This window comes from Cervus canadensis, chromosome 25, assembly GCF_019320065.1.
Source record: "Cervus canadensis isolate Bull #8, Minnesota chromosome 25, ASM1932006v1, whole genome shotgun sequence".
Taxonomy (NCBI): Eukaryota; Metazoa; Chordata; class Mammalia; order Artiodactyla; family Cervidae; genus Cervus; species Cervus canadensis.
In genome coordinates, this window is record NC_057410.1 from 36,732,108 (window position 1) to 36,750,862 (window position 18,755).

Below are 18,755 nucleotides of genomic sequence, written 5' to 3' on the forward strand. Positions count from 1 at the left end.
GGTAGTCAAATTCAATATAACTGACTGGAGTACCTTATTATACATTTTTTTTATCTTGCCAAATACTAAAATGTGTAAATCAATGCCTCCTTCATTGACGACAATGATTTTGGTGAGTTCTAGTATAAAACTTGGAGAAGGCAATGGCACCCCACTCCAGTACTCTTGCCTGGAAAGTCCCATGGATGGAGGAGCCTGGTAGGCTGCAGACCATGGGGTCGCTAAGAGTCAGACACGACTGAACGACTGCACTTTCACTTTTCACTTTCATGCATTGGAGAAGGAAATGGCAACCCACTCCAGTGTTCTTGCCTGGAGAATCCCCAGGGACAGAGGAGACTGGTGGGCTGCCGTCTATGGGGTCGCACAGAGTCGGACACGACTGAAGCAACTTAGCAGCAGCAGTATAAAACTGTCTCTGCAATTTTCATATGCTAATTTTAAAAATTAACCAATTTCATAAAAAAAGAATAAAAGTATACCCAAAATAATTTAACACATTAAATATACAGGTAGGGAGCAGTTATCCCAAAATAGATTAATTCCTCTTAGCTATGTCTAGACTATATTGTTTAGATATAAAATGCTGATTTATACCCATTCTAATAAAAATTTCCCACAAACAGGATGTTCCTTAATAATTAGCAAGAACAGTAACCAAGGGATCTCCAGAAAGTAACTCCAGTTGTTTACATACACACAAACTGAGTGGAGAATAAATGTTAAAAACCCCATTTTTATTATAATAACAAACCAGCTCTGCTGTATCATTCTTATTTCTTCTTATATTGTAAGCTTCAGTGATCCTTAAGGAAAATTCTTTTTATCAGCATGTGCCACAATAAGTGAATATACCCTTGAAATGATGATCTAGCTCATTTTTTAAAGAAGCTGTCCAAATCATTAGATTCAGTTATTTCTAAATCTACTTAATTGTTATGAATCCAACATAATTCATTTTTATTAAGCAAAAAAAGTAATGTTACCATCTCTGGCATGTATCTTTTCCTATAGATGGCAGTCATCAGGGACCCAGGGTGAAAGACTAGCCAACATCTGAAATGTCATTGTTAAAAAGGAATTCTGGAGGATCCAAAGTTAGCTATTAAATCTTGGTCTAGAAATCACACACATCACTTTTACTTAAAAAATCATTAGTCAGAAGTAGTCACACAGTCCCATTCAACCATTAAATGGTCGAGACTTTTAAGTATACCATTGCCCAGAATTTTGAGAACTAACTTTAATAGACTATAGAGTGAATCCCCCAGGAAAAAATTAACCTATGACTATTCAAATATGAGATAATCACCAAAAACAACACATTACCTAAACTTCCTAAGGAGACTGCTTATTATCCCATTGAGCCAATATATTGTAAAATAGGGAATAGTAACATAGGACAGTTAGATGAGTAAGTAAAGTAGGCTTCCAGTGAAGCCAATTCAAGGACTTAACAATCATTTTTTTATTATGCTACATAATTTATGTAAAAAAAATCATTGGCAGAGACAAACATTGCATATTGACATATACTGCCAAAGTTATTAAGGCTAAAGAAGTAAGGATAGGGAGTCTTAATTCCCTTTTATTTTTGCTGGCACTTATTCTAGAAGAAATTTTCCACATTGAAGCCAAAGAAAATTTATTTTTATTGTTATTGTAAAGTTTTACAAGCTTTTCATCTTTGGCCAGTCAATTTCTGCTTAACAAATGTCTTTCATAAATGAAACTTGCTTATCTTCTAGATAGTTTCTAAGACATCACATTAATTTTAAAAACAAATATGTTTGCTATGTCATACTGCTTTTTAAAATCAACTAACTTATTTGAAGTTCCTGTTAATAAACAGTTTTATACAGAAAATAGGTCTTGTGACTTTGATCATCAGAAACAGTTCATTTTCTGGGTGTTGATTTGTTTCTTTTTCTCACATCATGAATTGGAGCTCTCCAGAGTAATGCAAGCTGCTGTCTGTATTATTCTTCATTATGGATGATAAATGTGAAACTTTACTTGTATTGCGATTTTCAGTCTTTTTCAAAGTTAATACTTTCTGGTAGTTGAAAAGAGAGATGCTGATTGCAAATCAGAAGCCTACTTGAGCATATCTGAGGGTGTCCTTTAGATTATGAAAATAAAGTATCCTGCTGCATAAATTTGAATTCTGCTAAAATTACTTATGATTTATAATCCTATAAATAAAAGAGCTACTGAAGAAACCCAACAGGGTCATTTATATATCGTGTAAGTGCTTAAAAATAAAAAGAACCATCAAATTTTTAAAAAGTTAATACTTCAAATTGTAAAAACAAAAAGCATGTCTAAAAAGGGAAACATTTCTCAAAAGCCTGTGGGAAATTCTATGTTCATAGAATTTTCACTGAAAGTATTTGCAGACGTTGATAACCCTGAACTTTCAGAAGTGTTAGAAAATACATCATCACCTTTGGGACTTGTTTAAAAGAACCCAAATATGTCAAAATATAATCCTCTTATTAGTAGAATATGTAATGGTGAAAAGTTCACAAGGATAAAGTATTAGTTGTTTAGTCGTGTCTGACTCTTTATGACCCCATGGATTGTACACTGCCAGGCTCCTCTGTCCATGGGATTCTCCAGGCAAGAATACTGGAGTGTGTAGCCATTTTCTTCTCCAGGGGACTCTTTCTGACCCAGGGATTGAACCTGGGTCTCCTGCATTGCAGGCGGATTCTTTACCATCTTGGCCACCAGGTGGACTATAGCCCGCCAGCCATAAGGGTAAAGTCCATGCTTATTATATAATTGCTCTATGCATGGTGTTACATGTATCAGCCACTAATAAATATTTGTTTATTAAATGAGTGAAATGTCCAACTATAGCATAATTAATAAATTATTAAAAAACTGACTAGGACTTCCATTGTGGTCCAATGGTTAAGAATCCGTTTTGCAATGCAGGGACATGGGCTCAGTCCCCAGTCAGGGAACTAAGATCCCACATGCCATGAAGCAACTAAGCCCAACTACTGAGCGTGTGCACTCCAGAGCCCTTGTGCCACAACTAGAGTCTGTGAACCTCAAAAGATCCAAAGTGCTGCAACTAAGATCTGATGCAGCCAAATAAATAAATATTTCTTAAAAATAATACATTACTGAATAATTCACTAGCTGACTATCATAAATTCTTTAGGAAAACAGTTTCATTAGGAAACAGATTCTCATACAATAATGGTGGAATATAAAGTGATATATTATTTTGGGGAGAGCAATTTGCCTTTGTGTATCAAAAAGTTTTTTAAATGGGCCTACCTGTTGTTCTATCAAGTTTATTTCTAGGAATTTATTCTAAGAAAATAATTACAATTTGTGACATCACTTTGCTATAAAGAGGTGTATTGAAGAATTATTCAAATTAGCCAAAATTTATGGAACTATGGCTATTATTTTTCTTTTCTTTCTTTTCCATATTTTCTGTCATGTGCTTATATTATTTATAAATCATTACACATTTTAAAATTATGTCACAGAAAAAGACACTACCATGACAATGGAATTTAACTATTCTATAGGCTTTAAAGTCAAGAAGACGATAATCAAAAAATCATAAAATTAAATCATTATTAAAATGGTAAAAAAAAAATTCTGACAACTCTTAAAGATCATTAAATAACTTTTAAATGATGCTATTGAAGACCGACAGAACTGTTTTGGAAAAATTGGTCCATTTCCTCCCTTAGCCTCACTGCCATGCTTCAAGTCATTTATTTTTACTTCATCCTCAAGTAATTGTTTTTCTGTCCAGTTGTTCTATCAATTACTAATATCAAAGTATGGACCACTTCAACTATTAATATTGACTTGTCTAAGTACTGAATTCTCTTTAATTTTGCTAGCGTGTGTTTCATATATTTTGTGGCTCTGTTATTACCTGCACAAATTTACAATTCTTCCTAACGAATTGACCCATGTATCATTATAATATATACCTCTTTGTCTCTAGTAATGTACCTTTCACCTTAAAATTTATTTTGTCTGATATCTGTATAGGCACTCCAGCTCTCAGCTGATTTAACCTATTTGAATTTAATATCAGTCTCTTACTGGTAGCAAAGGACTCTCAAGAGTCTTCTCCAACACTGCAATTCAAGAGCATCAATTCTTTGGCCCTCAGCCTTCTTTATGGTCCAACTCTCCCATCAGTACATGACTACAGGGAAAACCACAGCTTTGATCATATGGACTTTTGTGGGAAAAGGATGTCTCTGATTTCTAACACTCTGTCTAGGTAGGTGATAGCTTTCCTTCTAAGGAGCAAGGGTCTTTTAATTTCGTGGCTGCAGTCACCATCCACAGAGATTTTGGAGCCCAAGAAAATAAAATCCATCACTGCTTCCACGTTTCCCTCTTCTATCTGCCATGAAATGATGGGGCCAGATGCCATGATCTTAGTTTTTTGAATGTTGAGTTTTAAGCCAGCTTTTTCACTCTCTTTCACTCTCATCAAGAAGCTCTTTAGTTCCACTTCACTTTCTGCACTTCAAATGGTATCATCTGCATATCTGAGGTTGTTGATATATCTCCCAGCAATCTCGATTCCAGCTTGTGATTCATCCAGCCTGGCATTTTGTATGTGTACTATGCATATAAATTAAATAATCAAAATGACAATATACAGCCTTGTCATACTCCTTTCCCAGTTTTGAACTAGTCAGTTGTTTCATTTCCAGTTCTAACTGTTGCTTCTTGACACACCTATGGGTATCTCAGGAGACAGGTAAGGTGGTCTGCTATTTCCATCTTTTGAAGAATCTTCCAGTTTGTTGTGATCCACACAGTCAAAGGCTTTAGTGTAGTCAATGAAGCAGGAGTAGATATTTTTTTCTGGAATTCCCTTACTTTCTCCATGGTCTAATGAATGTTGGCAATTTGATCCCTGGCTCCTAAGCTTCTTCAAAACTCAGCTTGTACATCTGAAAATTCTCAGTTCATATACCGTTGAAGGTAACTTGAGAGATTTTGAGCATTATCTTGCTAGCATATGAAATAAGCACAATTGTACAGTAGTTTGAGCAGTCTGGCATTGTCCTTCTTTGAGGTTGGAATGAAAACTGACCTTTTCCAGTCCTGTGGCCACTGCTGAGCTTTCCAAATTTGCTGGCATAATGAGTGCAGCACTTTAACAGCATCATCTTTTAGGGTTTGAAATAACTCAGCTGGAATTTCATCATCTTTGCTAGCTTTATCTGTGGTCATGCTTCTTATGGTTCATTTGAATTCACATTCCAGGATCTGGCTCTAGGGAGCGAACACACCATCGTGGTTATCCACGTCATTATGACCTTCTTTGTATAGTTCTGTGTTTTCTTGCCACCTCTTCTTAATCTTTTCTGCTTCTTTTAAGTCCATACCATTTCTGTCCTTTATTGTGCCCATCCTTGTATGAAATGCTCCCCTGATATCTCCCTGATACACATGAACATATCTCTATGTGCATGCTAAGTCACTTCAGTCATGTCTGACTCTTTGCAACCCTTTGGACTATAGCCCACCAGGCTCCTCTGTCCATGGGATCGTCCAGGCAAGAATACTGGAGTGGGTTGCCATATTCTTCCCCAAGAGATCTTCTAGATCCAGGGATCAAACCTGCATCTCCATAGTTTCATATTTTCTTTAATTCTTAAAACATGGCTTCCTTTAGGGAAACATTCAAGTTGCCTCAAAGACAATTTCTACTGACCACTTTCATTTTTCTGTATATTGGCTAAACTTTCCTCTTTATTTGCATGTCTCTTAATTTGTTGTTCAAAACCGGAAAATTTAGTTAATTGAGTGGATGATTTTTATTCATGGTGGTTATGCTCTCTCTATAAAGCCACTGCAAACCTGAATTAATAAATACTGAACTGGTGCACATATATATCATATGAATTACAATCTTAAATCTTGAAAGCAACACATCCTGGTAGACTGTTTGATTTTACAAAGAGAAAATAAGGTTTAGAAATGTTACTAATTTGCCTGAGGTTGCCCCACTACTGTCTTCATGTTGTGGTCACCTCTGATGAGAGCTAAAACAAGAAGGCAGAGAACCACCTTGTTTGACCTCACCTGAACATCTGTGGATGGCATCACCAACTCGATGAACATGAGTTTGAGTAAACTCCGGGAGTTTGTGATGGACAGGGAGGCCTGGTGTGCTGCAGTCCATGGGGTCGCAAAGAGTCGGACACGACCGAGCGACTGAAATGAACTGAACTTAACTTCCAATCCTTTAAGGTTGAATCATTCCCTAAATCTTCCTGTCAAAATTTTGGCCAGCTTCTCTTTTGTCCCAGCTGGAACTTCTTTCTGCCTTAGACAGCTGTAATGTTGATTACTGTAGCTAATTGTACTTGTTTTTGATAATGCCTGAATGTAGGGCTTCTCTGCCAAGCTGAACTCCAAGTCAGGTTAAATAGCAACAAGGTACTGAGAATGGGACTTTTCCAGAAAGCTCCAAGTTTGGTCAAATAGTGACAACACTCTGGGGAATGAGGCTTTTGCAGAGCTCCAAAAGGAGTTCAGTCCCCTTCGGTGGCTGTGGGATGGGTAGTTGCTGCACCTGCCATGCCATGGAAAGAGGGGTACAGACAGGATTATACTCAAAACCAAATGACACAGATCCTGCTTTAGTTACTAAAGTAGCTTCTCTTTATTTCAACACTATATATATGTATACACACACACACACACACACACACACACACACACACACACACACACATATATATACACCCACAAATATATACACAATAAAATGCACAGGTATTTAATATTCAGCTCCATGCATTTTTCTAAAAAAATTTTATTGAGGTAAAATTGACCTGTAACATTATATTTGTTTCAGTGTACAACACAATGATTCAGGACTTGTATATATTGAGAAATAATCACCACAGTAAGTCTAGTTAACATCTGTCACCATATATAGTTGAATTTAAACTTTCTTGTGGTAAGAACTTTTAAGATTTGCTCTCTTAGCAACGTTCAAACATACACTGTGATTAACTATAGTCAAAATCAGTCCTGAATATTCATTAGAAGGACTGATGCTGAAGCTGAAGCTCCAATACTCTGGCCATCTGATATGAAAAACTGACTCATTAGAAAAGACCCTGATGCTGGAAAAGATTGAAGGCAGGAGAAGTGGACGACAGAGGATGAGATGGTTGGATAGCTTCACCAACTCAATGGACATGAGTGAGCAAGCTCTGAGAGTTGGTGATGGACGGGAAGCCTGGTGTGCTGTAGTCCATGGGGCTGCAGAGTCGGACATGACTGGCAACGGAACTGAACTATAGTCACCACGCTGTCCATTACAGCCCTGTGACTTATTTCTATAACTGAAATTTTGTACCTTTTGACCCGCTTCACCCATTTCATACTCTACCTCAGACACTTTTCCCCTGGTGACCATCAATCTATTCTATGTATCTATAAGCTTGGGGGTCTTTGTGATTTTGGTTTCTTTAGATTCCACTTATATAAAACTGAGATTATATGATATTTATTTTTCTCTGTCTGACTTATTTCACTTAGCATGATTCTCTCAGAATCTACTTATGTTGTCATAAAGGGCAATATTTCTTTCTTTAAAGGCTAAAATACTCATAAATAAATACAAATATATGCCATATTTTTTTAATCCATTCATCCACTGATGGACACTTAAGACTGTTTCCACATCTTGGCTATTGTATATGACACTGCAATGAACATGGAGGTGCATATATCTCTTCAAGATGACATTTTCATTTTCTTTACCTAGTAGCTTTTCTTAAACAGACATTTTCTACTTTGAACTATGTCTTTGGTTAATTTCTAGGGTTCTGAAATGGTTGATGTAGATAATTTTCGCTAGTATTTTCTTTGTCCTTCTGGAGGCAATTTACCAAGGTTCTCTGTCATTCTGAATGTTTCACCTCAAGTAATTATTTTTATCACTTTGCTTAGAAACTAACTTTTGTAGCAGCAACCTATATCTTTCTTCACCATCATATTATACTTACCTGGCATGCTTTCCCAAGCTCAGCTGATAGGGCAATCAATTTTAATATAGTCATTTCTTTTTTTCATTTATTTATCAGCTTTTTAAGCATCCATAATATACACGATCCTTCCTATTTACTGTGGAAAAATTACAGAAAACTTCACAAACCCACTTCACTTCATCCTGAAGGACCTTACAGTCAAACTGAATAAGACAGACATACTACAGATAAAATTGTATTGGTGATGGACAGGGAAGCCTGGCGTGCTGCAGTCCATGGGGTCACAAAGAGTCGGACATGACTGAGCGACTGAACTGAACTGAATACAGATAAATATAAAATCTTAAAGCGTGTAACAAGTTCTATAAAATGATTAGAGCAGACAACGCAAACAGTTTTAAGTAGTAAGTGATATTTCACCTAGAGGCATCATGAAATGCTTCATGAAGTCATGGCATAAAAGTCCATGTATTCATGGTGATAACATTATCCATTCTAGTTTCTAAATGTATATTTTTAAGGTGTCAGCTTACCTGCAGTGTTATATGAATCTAAGTGCTTTAATCATGGAGACAGGTCAATGGGAGACATATGGAGCAAGCAGGTTTTCACCTTTCCTCTAATCTTGCTATCTCAGAAACTTTCTATTCCAGCTGTGCTATGGCATAACCCTCAGAATTTGTCATTATAGTGTTTTATCTTAAAGGCTACAAAATCATCTAGCATTGGCCTATGCCTATCATCACCACCCTTTTGAAAATTATAACGAGAAACAGTTTTTTGTTGGAGGGCACGGATAGTATTCCATATAGAGAACACTAGAAAGCAGACCATATACTAACAGACCTACACTGCTGCTATTTTCATGATCAGACAGTGTGAGCTTTCATCTGTGAGCAGGCTGGTCGTGTCCATATTTGGTGCACTAGAAGATGCTGAATGAATAAGTGGGGCATCTGTGGAAGCCCAAAGAGAACGCACATCTTCCAAATAAATGTCCAGGTAAAAATAAACAATCAGAGAACAGGTCTGTTAAATTCCACTGTTTGCTCTAAAAATAGTTATAAATGAAAATAGAGTCAAGTGTTTTACAAAGTACCCTGGCAATAAGAAGTGCTATTCCAGTGAAGTGTAAGTCCTAGGAATTCAAAAGAGTTGGGCAAAGCAACTAAATGGTGAAGTTATAAACACAGGTTGCTAAAGAAAGAAGCATTAGTAATAATGACATCCATGTGGGAAACCCCTGCACAGAGCACCATCAATCTGACCGACTCATGTCAGCAAGACAGAAAACAGCGACTGAAACAAAAGATCTGAAAAACTTGTTGCAAAAAGGTCAGTGGGGGACTGTGAATAACTTAGCATGAATAGTAATGGACAATACCAGCCAGTCTTTCTACGTGACCAGAACATTACAATTTGAAAGTACTCAAATAAAGATGAAACACTAGATGTTAAAATGCATTCTGTGTGTTTACTGGAAGGTGGTTCACGTTAATCCTTTTAAATCTCTGCTCAGTATTAAAGCTTAGAGAATCCTTCATATGGCAGCAAGGAGTCGTTTTTCAAAGGGAGTGTAATGGAAGGATAATCCTAATATTTGTTGCTTGATTTTTAGTCCTCATTCAGCTCATGTGAAATTGGGACTCATTTTGCAGATTGATTATACAACATTATAAATCTCAAAATTTAGCCAAAACATATACAAGAGTGAGTTCCAAGTTATTAGTCATGTGAAGTGGGGGAGTAGGGAGGATGGAAGCTCAGCTTCAATAATGATGCTGCCATTTTCTATAAATGTGCTACTTTTTGGATGCTTTAAGCTATCAAGAACTTTTTATAATAACATGTTTAATAAGCCAAATAAATCTGGATACTACAACGAAGACTACTACTTGAGATTTCAACTTCTGCATCACTCCCCTGGGGTCATGCTGTGTCACATAAAATAGCAGAGCAGCCTCCTGGCCACTTACTGTGACAAAATAACACTCGAACTGAAAGCCAGGTCAACTGATGCTAATTTGTAATTCTTCTAAGCATGGCAGGTGAGTTGGTTAATTTCATGTATTGACTTAGATCGGTCATGGTAATGATTTTTCGTTAAACAGCAGTCTAGATATTGCTGTGAAGGTATTTCTTAGCTGTGATTAATATATAAAATAGTAGACTTTGACTAAAGCAGATTGCCCTCCATATGGTGGGTGGGCCTCATTTAATTAGTTGAAGGTCTTAGGAAAAAAGACTAACAGTGCCCAAGGAAGACAGAGTTCTACCTTAGACTGTCCTTGGACTTGAGATCACATTATCAACTCCTCCTTCAGTCTCCAGCCTGCTGGCCTGCCTGTGTGTGTTACACATGTGTGTGCTAAGTCGCTTCAGTCATGTCTGACTCTTTGTGACCACATGGACTGTAGCTCACGAGGCTCCTCTGTCCATGGGATTCTCCAGGAAAGAATACTGAAATGGGTTGCCATGCCTTCCTCCAGGGGATCTTCCGAATCTAGGGATTGAACCCAAATCTCTTATGTCTCCTGCATTGGCAGGTGAGTTCATTGGCAGGTGAGCACCACCTGGGCCTGCCTGTAGATTTCAGAATTACCTACTCCTACAAATCATGTGAGCCAATTCCTTAAAATATCTATCTATCTAACATCCATCTGTCTACACACATCCTATTGGTTCAGTTTCTCTGGAGAACATTGACCATCATACCAAACAAAATAGAAACCCAACAATGTCTTCCACGTTTGCCCATCAGTGTGTCTGAACTACCTGTAAATGCAAGTTGGTCAATACTCACTAGAAATGTTGAAGACTGTGGTATACATACACATGCTGAATACAATTCCTGTAGCTATTGACTTGAAGTAATAGGCTTTTCCTAAAACATTGAAATGAATAGCATACCTCTGAATGCTTTATTTTTTTCCCCAGTTGCTTACCAGAAGTGAAAGCAATTCATTATACGCATTGGGAATTGAACTGCAACATAAATCTGATGGCTTTCTGTGCAAAAATGATGATCCTATTCCAAAACCAACACAAAGTGTTTTGATATGATTTTACAGTTGTGATGGTGTCTTAAGACATGCTATATCTCCATATTTATTTGGTTCCCTCTTATAACCAATAAAATATTTGAAAATTTAACCCTCTCTACCTCAACTCAAAAACATCTGTTGAGGACTCACTATGTTCAGTGCCAGAGATAAAAAGATGAGGAATAACTTCAAAGAGGTCAATGTTCAATAGGAACACAACATATAAATATTTATTTTTTAAAAATAAAAATGTCTAAGTAAGGCAATGTATTAAAGACACTTTTACTCTACCCTTCAACCTCAAATCCCATCAAAAATAGCAAAAATAAAATAAAATAAAGACAAGTAAATATAAAATATTCATTAAGATGAAGAGATTCCTGTGCCTTCTCAGACACATTATGGATCACACCCAGACTGAGAGAAGAGAACATGCTTAGTTCCAACATACGTCGTTTTGGATTTTGAGTCAGAAATAAACCACCCCCCAATTTGTTACATTCTAATGGACATATACAATATTATTTTTTATTAGAATGCCCCGTTAGACTGATTTTAAACTGTGATTTAGACCAGTTTTCTGAACTGTGAAACAGGGAACACTTAAGGAAAATTTGTGGTGGTGATTATGTCATTTCTACTGTTAGTTTCTCTGCCAATAGGGAGGGATAAGTCAATGCAAAAGAAGTTTAAAGATTAAGCTTTTAAAAAGACTATTAAGTAAAGTTTCTACACTTTGCAAGCTAAGGAGATGTTTATTCCTTGGGTAAAGAAAATAACTTGAAGAGAGCAGTGCTTGAAATAAGTCCCCAAACTGTTCATCAGCAGGTACTTACCACCACTCAAAGCTCAGTAATGTTCACAAAAGAAATTATCATGGGACCTAAGCCTGAAAAATTAAGAGGGGAAAGATAGACTAGAAGCAAGCAAGAAAAAGAAACATGAGGAAAAGAGAGCTGAAAAACACAAAAAAAGTTAAATTACATAATTCTATGTAGTAAAATTGTAGAGAATGATTTTAAGAAAAGATATTAAAAAGTTCAAAACAGTTATATAAGTGTACAAAAAGCACTCAATAGAGCATGGAAAAGAATGTAAAGCACCTTATAAAACTCAGGCATTAGAAGAAGACAAATAAAAGCATCATAATGATGAAAAACATTCTAGAAACAACCCTCCTAAATGGGATAAATGAAACTGAAAAAGTCAGAAATATGGAGACTAAGTTTGAGAAGCTATCCTCAAATGAAGTAGAAGAACTATGCATGCAGGATCTCAGGCGAGATAATTGGGAAGACCTAATACACACATAATGTCTGTTTCTGAAGAAGAGAAGAGTGTCTTGGAAGCCAATAATGTTATTCATATAGATTCTAATTTTTCACTCATTTCAGGAACATAGCAAGATTGCGATTGTCATTTCCTTTGATAGTCATGGCCATGTGACTAGACTGGACCCCATAAATGTGAATGATAAAGGCTTTAGGAGTTAGCATTTAATTTACTACATTCCCTTTTCTCTGCATTTGGTCAACTTTGTAAACATGTCAGGAAGGAGATTTCAATACTGCATATCAGTTATATGTGGATTTTTTTTTTAAAGGTAAAACTCTTAGAAACAGAGAGGAGAAAAGTGGCTAGAGGTGGGGTAAATACAAGTTGAAATCAAGACTGCTGGGAGAAATATCAATAACCTCAGATATGCAAATGACACCACCCTAATAGCAGAAAGCCAAGAGGAACTGAAGAGCCTCTTGATGAAGGTGAAAGAGGTGAGTGAAAAAACTGACTTAAAACTCAACATTCAGAAAATTAAGATCATGGCATCTGGTCCCATCACTTCATGGCAAATAGATGGGAAAACAATGGAAATTAAATAGACTTTAATTTTGGGGGGCTCCAAAATCACTGCAAATGGTGACTGCAGCCATGAAATTAAAAGACACTTGTTCCTTGGAAGAAAGGCTATGAAAAACCTAGACAGCATATGAAAAAACAGAGAGATCACTTTTTCAACAAAGGTTCATATAGTAAAAGCTATGGGTTTTTCAGTAGTCATGTATGGGTGTGAGAGTTGGACCATAAAGCGCCAAAGAATTGATGCTTTCGAACTCTGGTGCAGTAGAAGACTCTTGAGAGTCCCTTAGACAGAAAGGAGACCAAACCAGTCAATCCTAAAGGAAATCAACCCTGAATATTCATTGGAAGACCTGAAGCTGAAGCTGAAGCTCTAATACTTTGGCCACCTGATGTGAAGAGCCAACTCATTGGAAAAGACTCTAATGGTGGGAAAGATTGAGGGTTGGAGGAGAAGGGAATGACAGAGGATGAGATCATTGGATGGCATCATCGACTCAATGGACATGAATCTGAGCAAACTTCAGAAGTTAGTGAAGGACAGGGAAGCCTGGTGTGCTGTCGTCTATCGGGTCTCAGAGTCAGACAGAACTGAGCAACTGAATAGCAAAGTAAAAGGGTATAAACACTCAACTGTAAGATGAACAAGGTCTGAGGATCTAATGAATAATATGATGACTATAGTTAATAATATGACACTGTATAATTGGGAGGAGGGGATGGCTACCCACTCCAGAATGTTTACCTACAGAACTCCACGGACAGAGGAGCCTGGCAGGCTACATATAGACAACAGGGTCACAAAGAGTCAGACATGACTGAGTGACGAACCCTTTATCTTTTTTTTTCAAGAGAACAGAAATTAAATGTTCTCATTGAAAAAAAAAAAAAGATAAATTTGTGAGGTGATGAATGTATTATTAGATGGTGGGAATCCTTTCACAATTCACATGTATTTCAGATCACCATGATGTACACCTTAAGATGTAGATGTACACCTTAAGATGACATTCATCTAGCATCAATTATATCTCAATAAAGCTGGAAAAATAAAATTAAAATCAAAAAGGAATCTCCATTAGCTTGGGTTCTTGAGTGACTGTAATCAACAAAGCTCTAATGACCCATGTTGGACTTGTAATACCAATAAGAAATAAAATTTAATGTATAATGACACTAAGATTTTAATACTGCAGCATAACAGACTGATACAAATGTACTGTGGAAAAATATTTCAAGAAAAATAGTCTATCCCAAAAGTCTTAGTACAGTTTTAAGCCTTCTTATGTTCAGTAGTATAAATGATACCAACTTAAAAAAAAACAAACAGAATTTGAAAGTTTATTTACATTTCCTCTATACTTATTTTTGTTGTTGCCAATGCATTTTTCTTTCTTTTTTTTTTTTTTGTCATTGTTTCTTCCAATTTTCACCATATTAAATTAGAGGTACTTAAAATGCTGGAAAGGATTAGGGGCAGGAGGAGAAGGGGATGACAGAGGATGAGATGGTTGGATGGCATCACCGACTCGATGGACATGGGTTTGGGTAGACTCCGGGAGTTGGTGATGGACAGGGAGGCCTGGAGTGCTGCGATTCATGGGGTTGCAAAGAGTTGGACATGACTGAGCGACTTAAGTGAACTGAACTGAACTGAAAAAGTTAAAATTACAAATGTATTGCTGGAAATTCAGAAAACTAAATAAGTATAAAAACATATAAGTAACTTTCAAGTGATGAAATTGGTGAGGTGTTATTTGCCTCCCTCACTAGTTTGTGAAGGCAGGAGAAGGGGATGGCAGGGGATGAGATGGTTGGATGGCATCACTAATTAAATGCAGATGAGTGTGAGCAAGCTCTGGGAGATAGTGGGCAGTGAAGACTTGCGTGCTGCAGTCCACAGGGGTGCAGAGTGGGAAATGACTGAGCAACACCAACTATTTTGTGAACTACTTGAAGAAACAGAATACATCTTCTTTTTAAATCAAGTAGAGGGCCTAGCATTGTATAGATCTTAAATAAACTTTCTTGGACAGAACTGATTTGTTACTGCCTTTAGTGTCCATGTAGATCATTTGAGACTGATATATTTGACTAAGAATTATGATTGGGGCCCTTTTGACTCGACATATATACGTACAGTTAAAAAGGTTTCTAGTTTCTTTACTTTTGATAGTATGGCTTTTATTTAAGTCAATTTAGCTGCAGAGGCTACTGAAGATACTTTAAGCTTCAAACTGTAAAAGATATGATTGATAGAAGTCATTATATAATTATGTCAAAGTAATCCTTCATAAACTGGTTTAGAAATGACATAACAGCATTTTACAGTTTAAATGAAGTTCAAATTGAGACCTCTGGACATGTAACTGACAGGGTTTTACTCTTTCTCTCTTTGAAAGCAAAGTGATCAGTCATGTTCAGCAAATGGATTACATATATGAGATTGAATGCATAAATATCTCAGTTTAAATCTTTTAAAATGCCATAATTCTTCTTCTCCATTACCCACTTGACTCTATCCAGATAATATATGTAGTCTTTAAAAGCCATTACAGATCTTTAACCTTTAACTTTAACAGAGAAAAGAGATGGTTAGAGGAATTATTTTCAGGTAAATCATGTAAGTACAAGTGACTCTTATCCTCCCTGCCTTATATTTCAGCTCCAATCTTTGACTAAACCTGTTATCACACTTTTCTGAGTCTCCCCTACTTCTATTATCACTGTTCCTTGGTTTCCTTTGCTGACTCTTCTTTTGTCCTCTTGCTCTTTGATTGTGGATAATTTATTGAATTCAATCCTCAGGTTTGTTTCCCCCCCACCTTTGATGATATTTTCAACATCTATGGCTTAAAATACCATCTCCATACTGAAAAATTTCAATTTAACATCTTCAGCTCTAACCAATTACTTCCATCTCAATTTTTTGTCACACATGCCACCTGGAATTCTCTGCAACCTCTGCAAACTTAGCATACCTAAAAACTGATTTCTTCCCTGGGCATGTCATACCAGAATTTTTAAAAATTTAAATTTATTTATTTTTAATTGGAAGATAATTGCTTTACAATATTGTGTTGGTTTCTGCATACATCAACATCAATCAGCCACAGGTATATATATATTCCCTCCCTCTTGAAGCTTCTTCTCACCTCCCACCCCATCCCATCCCTCTAGCTTGTCTCAGAGTACTGGTTGGAGCCTCTGGAGCCATACATAAAATTCCCACTGCTACCTATTTTACATATGGTAATGTATATGTTTCCATGCTACTCTCCCAATTTGTCCCACCCTCTCTTTTTCCCGATGTGTCCTCAAGTCTGTTCTCTGTATCTACATCTCCACTGCTGCCCTGCAGATAGGCTCATCAGTATTATCTTTCTAGATTCCATATATATGTGTTACTATACGATATCTGTTTTTCTCTTTCTGATTTACTTCACTCTGTATAACAGGCTCTAGGCAAATTTTAAATCAATGGTTCTCAACTCAAATTTTGGAGAGGAAACCTGAAGTTGTTAGAAAGTGAAGTTGAATCAGAATTATATATGGAGGCTTTTAAATCAACCTCTCTCCACATAAACTGTGTCAGAACTTCCTGGGGTGGGGAACTGGGAAAATGGACATAAAGTAAAAACAGTTTATGGGTGATTCTGCCCAATCTTAACCTCCCATTACCCCCAGTGAAGATGGTATGCTCGGCCCATGTACAGCCACAGCTCCTTTTTCCTTGTCCATTCCTTACAACTGCTACTACATACATCATCAAATGTGTCTGAGACAAGGGGAGGGATTTCTTATTTACACCAAAAGAAAAAGATAAAGAAAGGAGCTAGCAAATGACATGGAATAGTCCTAATTCTGAAACACCTCTGACAGCTATTTCATGCTCAACATCTCCAACATTTGTTTCATGTTCTCTACTCCCATTCTGTCTACACATGCCTTTCTTCAGGATTACTAGGATCATCTTGACTTCTTAATAATATTTCTTCAGTCTTTTTTTTTCTTTTCCTTTTTTCCCAGTGTATATTTATTTTTAAATTGAAATATAGCTGATAGTTTAGTCTTTTCTCAATTTCATCCACCCTACATTTACTACCAAATGTATAAATTGTATGTATATGTGGGGCTTCCATGGTGGCTCAGATGGTAAAGAGTCTGCCTGCAATACAGGAGACCGGAGTTCAATCCCTGGGTCGGGAAGATCCCCTGGAGGAGGGCACGGTATCTCCAGTATCCTTACCTGGAGAATCCCCATGGACAGAGGAGCTTGGCAGGCTACAGTCTGTGGGGTCACAAAGAGTCAGACACGATTGAGCGACTAAGCATACAGCACATCCTTTTAAATGTAGCCATTCTAGTAGAAGTATAGTTATATTTCATTGTGGTTTTAATTTTCATTTTCCTGATGACTAATGATGTTGAATATTTCTTCTGTGTTTGTATGTCATTTATGTTTTTCTTTGTGAAATACCTGTTAAAATCTTTGTGGTTTCTTTTTATTTTTTCTTCAGATTTTTGTCTTCTAATTATTGAGCTGTGTCTTATCATGTGTGTGTGCTCATTCCTGTCCAACTCTTTGCAATCCCATGGACTATAACCCTCCAGGAGCCTCTGTCCATGGAATTTTCCAAGAATACTAAAGTGGATTGCCATTTTCTCCTCCAGGGGATCTTCCTGACTCAGGGATCACACCTGCTTCTCCTCTATCTCCTGCATTGGCAGGTGGATTCTTTCTGCAATGAGCCATCCCAGAAACCAATTATTCCAGCACTATATGTTGAAAAGACCATCCTTTGCCCATTGAATTACTCTAGCTCCTTTGTTGAAATTCTTGCTCTCTCTTCTATTCCATTGATCTATACATTAATCCTAATGCTAGTACTACGCTGTTTTGATTAGTACAGTTTCAATGGTAAACCATGATATCGACTGGTATAGGCTTTTAATTTTTTTCTTTTCATCAAAGATCATCTTTTGATCATGAATCACCTTGGCTATTCTATGTATGTAGAATTCTCATGTGGATTTAAGAATAACTTTGTCAAATTCTTCAAAAAAAAAAAAAAACCCAATGGGTTTTTGACTAGAATAGAATTGACACCATAGGCCAGGGAAAAAGTTGAAATCTTAATAGTAAAATCTCTTCTAAAAAGCTCAATATCTGTCATGTATTTGAATCTTCTTTAATTAACTCCAGCAATGTTTTATAGTTTTTAGTTAATAAAATTTGAACACAATTTGCTAAATATGTCCTTGAGTATTTCATATTTTTATGCTATTTAACTGGTATTGATTTTTAAATGTCATCTTTTAGTTATGCCTTGATAACATATAGAAACAAAATTGATTTTGTATAACTGCTTTGAATATGAAATCTTGCTAAATTCACTTATACATTTTTCCTGTTTTTTTTTTTTTTGGTAGCATGCATAGCATTTTCTTCATAAACATGCCTTAAGCAGGTAAGTTCAGTTTTATTCTTCTATTCCAATTTATATGGATTTTTTTTGGGGGGAGTGTGGTTATTCTTCTGGCTAGGTCTTCCAGTGCAATGTAGGAAAAAAGTGGAGGTGGGGGGACATATTTGGCTCTTCCCAAACTAGGGAGAAAATATTCAGCATTTCATTATAAAGTACAGTGCTAGTTGTGGGTTTCTCATAGATACTCTTTGTCATATTGACAATCTTTTATCCTATTGCTTGCCTACTAAGAGTTTTCTGTCAGGAACTGATGTTGAATTTTGTCAAATCTTTTTCTTATTTATGCTGATAATTTTGGAGAAGGCAATGGCAACTCACTGCAGTCCTCTTGCCTGGAAAATCCCATGGAT

The 18,755-nt window shown here is 36.5% G+C and overlaps 1 long non-coding RNA gene across 1 annotated transcript in view; it reads left to right on the plus strand.

Annotated features, from left to right (window-relative positions):
- LOC122427643 overlaps positions 1-18,385 on the plus strand; it is a 37,881-nt gene extending 19,496 nt beyond the window's left edge. Inside the window, exon 3 of the long non-coding RNA XR_006265504.1 lies at positions 18,350-18,385. This is a non-coding gene — a long non-coding RNA (uncharacterized LOC122427643). The remainder of the gene's footprint in view (positions 1-18,349) is intronic.
- Positions 18,386-18,755: the final 370 nt, after the last annotated feature.